This window comes from Marmota flaviventris, chromosome X, assembly GCF_047511675.1.
Source record: "Marmota flaviventris isolate mMarFla1 chromosome X, mMarFla1.hap1, whole genome shotgun sequence".
Lineage (NCBI taxonomy): Eukaryota > Metazoa > Chordata > Mammalia > Rodentia > Sciuridae > Marmota > Marmota flaviventris.
In genome coordinates this window covers 133,036,864-133,042,259 of record NC_092518.1, presented here as the reverse complement: position 1 = coordinate 133,042,259, position 5,396 = coordinate 133,036,864, and the positions used below count along the sequence as shown (strand labels likewise).

General features: G+C 39.2%; 1 pseudogene; it reads left to right on the top strand.

Moving 5' to 3' along the window:
• Positions 1 to 899: 899 nt before the first annotated feature.
• LOC114080122 (large ribosomal subunit protein eL32-like) lies at positions 900 to 1,630 on the top strand (annotated as a pseudogene).
• The last annotated feature ends 3,766 nt before the right edge of the window (positions 1,631 to 5,396 follow it).

The window sequence follows — 5,396 nt, the reverse complement described above, 5'->3', positions numbered from 1 at the left end:
TTAATCTTCAGGATATATAAAGAACTAAAAAAAATTAATATCAAAACCCCCAAATAACCCAATCAACAAACGGGCAAAGGAATTAATTGAACAGGCACTTCACAGAAGAAATACAAATAGTCAATAGACATATGAAAAAATGTTCAACATCTCTCCCAATTACAGAAATGCAAATTAAAACTACACTGAGATTTCTTCTCACTCCAGTCAGAATGGCAACAATAAAGAATACAAGCAACAATAAATGTTGGTGAGGATATTTATTTTTATGTGGTGCTGAGGATGGAACCCAGTACCTCACATATTCCAGGGAAGCACTCTACTACTGAGCCACAACCCAGCCCCCAAATAAGTATACTTTGAAAGCCCCAAAAGCTAAAAAATTTCATCAATAAACCTGCACTAAAAGAAATGCTGAAGGAAGTATTTCAATGTGAAGAAAAACAACAGTTCCCTAAAAAAGAGAAAAAGAAAGAAAAAATGATTCTTCTTTTTTAGAGGAAAGCCTTAATTTTTACCTTGAAATGTAGGATACTATTAACAGTAAACTTTCACATAAATATTAAATAATAGATATTTGTACTTAATTTATTGATAATAATATGACTTTTCTTACATTCATGTATATATTAAGTAGACAGTGAAAAGTTAAAGATATATATTGTAATCTCTAGAATGACCACTAAAAATGATGCAGTGTCATAAGCAAAAAGAAAACAGATGAATTCAAATTGAATTTTAAAAAATATTTTGTTAGCACAATCAGGGAATTATAAACTTGGAACAAAAAAAGAATAGACAGTAAAAGGATAGACCTAAATTCTACCTTATAAAAAATATATTCAGACTCTCTTCTTTGGTGCTGCCTATGGAGATGGCCACAATCTGTATTCAGCAGGATGGCTGCCCTCAGACCTTTTTGAAGCCTAAAATTGTCAAAAGGAGGACCAAGAAGTTCATCAGGCACCAGTCAGACTAATATGTCAAAATTAAGCATAAATGGCGGAAACCCAGATGTATTGACAACTGGGTACAGAGAAGATTCAAGGGCCAGATTTTTTTTTTAAATTTAAATTTATGTTTTATTCTAATTCGTTATATATGACAGTAGAATGCATTACAATTCATATTACACATATAGAGCAAAATTTTTCATATCTCTGATTGTATATAAAGTATATTCATACCATTTTTGGTATGAATGTACTTAGGGTAATAATGTCTATCTCATTCCACTGTCTTTTTTAACCCTGTGCTCCCTCCCTCCCCCTCCCGCCCCTCTGCCCTGTCTAGCGTACATCTACACCTCCCCATGCTTCCTCTCCCAACCCCACTATGAATCAGTCTGCTTATATCAGAGAAAACATTCAGTATTTGGTTTTGGGGGATTGTCAAGGGCCAGATCTTTATGCCCAACATAGGTTATGTGGAGCAACCAGAAAAGAAAGCACATGCTGTCCATTGGCTTCCAAAAGTTCTTCATCCACAATGTCAAGGAGGTAGAAGTGTTGCTCATGTGCAACAAATCTTACTGTGCTGAGATTGCAAAGCCATCATGGAAAGAACAGCTCAATTGGTCACCAGAGTCAACAATCCTAATGCCAGGCTGCACAGTGAAGAAAATGAATAGACAGTTCATGTACATATTTTTTTGTTCTTAAATGAAACCACAAAAACAGCATTAAAAAGGTATATTCAGGGAGCTGGGGCTGTAGCTCAGTGGTAGAGCACTTGCCTAGCATGTGTGAGGCACTGGGTTTGATTCTTAGCACTACATATAAATAAGTAAGTAAATAAATAAAGGTCCATCAACAACTTAAAAAAAAGAGAGAGAGGTGCTGGAGGATTGCATTTCCTAAAGTTAGAAAGGTATATTCAGTATAAATTCACTGAACAGTGGGATGATTAGTAAAAGATGCATGATAAGCTGTGCAAATGAAAATATATGAAAGTGGGGAGCAGGGGGTTCAGCTTCGTGGTAGAACATTTGCTTAGCAGGCACAAGGTCCTGGGCTCAATCCCCAACATAACATACACACACACACACACACACACACACACACACATACACACACACAACAGGATAATGGTTTTGTTAATAAGAAGGAGAGATAAAGGTAACGAGTATTACCTGTGATCAAATGTGATTGAAGGGTCAATTAATCAGGAAAACATAAAATTTATAGATGTGTTTCCACCCAATAATAGAGCTTTGAAAGATATGAAGCAAAAATTGACAGAATAAATGGAGAAACAGACATTTCCACAATTATAGTAGGAGGTTTTAGTACTCCTGCCTCAGCGACTGATACAACTAGAGAAGAAATCAGTAAATATATAGGATATCTGTATGATGTCATCAATCATCTTTACCTCATCGATATTTATAGACTACTCAATGACTGCAGAACACAGATGCTTTATAACATCACAGTATACATTAGCCTACATAGATCAAATGTAGAACATAAAACAAGTCTCCATAAATTTAGAAGGACAGAAATCCGTCATAATAAGTTCTCTGAATACACAGTGGAATTTCATTAGAAACAAATTATAATATATATCCAAATATTTGGAAATTCCACATGACACTCCCCAAAACCCATGGGTCAAAGCAGAAATAATAAAGAAACTTAGAAAATATTTTAGACAAAACGATATAATAAAACTTATTAAAATCAGGGGGATAGTGTTAGAAAAGTGATTAGAGGAAAATTCATTGTTTAATGTTTACATTAGAAAGCAAGAAACATATAAAAACAATACAGTAATGTTACATCTAAAGAAGGTATCAGAATAATAGCAAGGTAAATCCAAAGTAAATGGAAGGGAGGAGACAGTAGACATAACTGCAGAAATCAATGAAACAGAAAACAAATTCAGGAGAAATTGAATGAATAATATATCTTAAAAGAGTAGCACAATTTGTAAACCCTAAGGTTAATCAAGAAACAGACAATTCACTAAGCATCAGTATCAGAAATGAAAGAGTGATATCATTACAGACAATTAGAGGAATAATTAAAGCATATAATGAGCATGTTTACACCAATAATTTTGACATGCCCGACAAAATTGTCACATATCTTGGAAGTAATTTACCAAAACTTAAAATGGATTGAAAAAATACAAATAGCCCTATATATTATAAATGAATTTAATTTCCTATCCAAAAAATTTCCTAAAAGCAAAATAAACAAAATCCAGGCCCAGATAATTTCATGGGTGAACTCTGACAAATATTTAAGGAACAGAAATTACCAATCTTACATAACACTCAGAAAAAAAGAGGAGCAGGGATGGATTTCCAACTCACATTATGAGGCCAGGACAAATCTAGTACTAAATCCTGATAAAATATTATATATTAAAAATTCTAGAAACATAGCCCTCATGAACACTGGCAAGAATTTCAACAATTAGCTAATCAAATTCAGCAATATACAAAAAGGAAAGGGTTTCTGTTGCCCATTTATAGATGGGGTGGGGCAAAGATGTTCTGTGACATGTGTAAGTCATCTAGCTGTTAGATGACTCAACTTTACCTGACTAAAAGCCCATACCCTCTCCTATGCAATGGCTGCTTAAGTGCTTGGAGGCTGGATTTACAGTGTGAAGAGCTGTGATAAGAAATAGCCAATCTGTGTCTGCTATGGAAATTCCCAGAATAGAAGGGTCATATTATGAGTTCAGAATGGCACTGGGAACCCTATATTTTGGTCTCCTGCCCACCAATGTCTGGTGCATTCCTGCCTTCACCCCACAATAACTGATGGAGGCAATTTTGTTAGTAAAGGGCCAATGAGTGTACTTATAGTTGCTGGAGGGTCCAGGCCTTGCCACATCTAGCCCTTACCGCACAGGTCCTGTCCTCAGGACAACACTGACACATCTTTCGGTCAAGCCATGTGACCTGCACAGAGATGCTAAGATGTTTTCCCTGGAGCTTCTTGAAAATGCTCACGTGGACTTAGCACCCCCAAAACCCCTAGATTGGGCACCCCAGCAGTGTGCAGAGGAGGCATATTCTTAAACGCCGTTTTCCAGGGCTTTGAGATAGACTTCAGAGTTGGCTTGCATCCTGAAAGAGGCATTTCCCTGCAGGCTACTGAAATACTTGCAGAGTCAGAGAAACTGAGCAGGCAGCTAGGGGCTTTGCTCTGAGGGACCTCAGAGTGACCACAGGCACACTGGAAGAGAGCAAATCTTTGCAAGAGGGGATCCCAATTCTACACCTATGGAGAGGGGAGGTGGGGCTTCCAGCCACAGGGCTCAGCTCTGTCTGCAGAGGTGCAGGTGACCTTGGGAGTGGGAGGAGCTCTGCTGTAAGGGGGAAAGGGACTCCTCATTTTCAGTGTGGGATGCACAGGAGGGAGTCATCAGGTTGTGGGGATCATATTAGGAGAGGGAAAAATCCAAATTTGGAGGTGGGAAAGAGAGGAGGGGAGGAGTCTTAGATATCTAATTCTGATTCTTATGGATTGGTGGGGAAGAAGTCTTGGCTTCTTGAGGAGAGTTGGGGAATGTTTTAGTCAGATGTGACTAAAAGACAGGACAAGAACAATTTTAGGGGAGGAAAAATGTATTTGGTGGTTTATGGTTTCAGAGGTCTCAGTCCATACTCCACCAGCTCTTTAGAGCTCCTCATGAGGCAGAACATCATGGTGGAAAAGTGTGGCAGAGAGAAGCAGCTCACATGATGAGCAGAAAGCAGAGAGAGCAACTGCACTCACCAGATACAAATTATACCCCAAGGCCATGCCCCCAATGAACTACCTCCTCCAGTTATCACTCAGTTAATCCCATCAGGGAATTCATTCACGGATTGGGTTAATTCTCTCACAACCCAATCATTTCTCCTCTGAACCTTTTTGGATTGTCTCACATGTGAGCTTTTTGGGGACACCTTACATCCAAACCGTGACAGGGGACGAGGGTAGATTTGAGGAGGGAAGGACTCCTGGCTTCAGAGTTGTAGTTGGTGGAGGGAAGAGGAGCGTACCTACTGTTATGGTCTATGGACTGGAGGGGCATCACTGTGGATGAAAAAGGATATCCCAAAAGAGGTGGTGGAGTGTGCTGAGGGACTCATAGTGATTACTTAGTCAGGTAGGGAGCAGAGATACAGAGAGTACTCCTTCTGGAGAAATGGGAATGGGGCTCTGGCAACTGGAGTAGTTGAAGGTGGGGGAAGGGTGATGAGGTTCCTGCTGTGTGGGGAGCCAAGCTATCTGGCATCCATGTCCCTTTCTCCCCTTTGTCCTCACAGGCACATGTTTGCTCCCAGGCTAGCAGACAAGGTCAGAAAAGGGCCACAGAAAAGTCCTAGTATGAGGTCAGATGTCCCCGGCAGGAGCTGCATGTAGGTCCAGGAAGGCAGGGGTGACATTCTC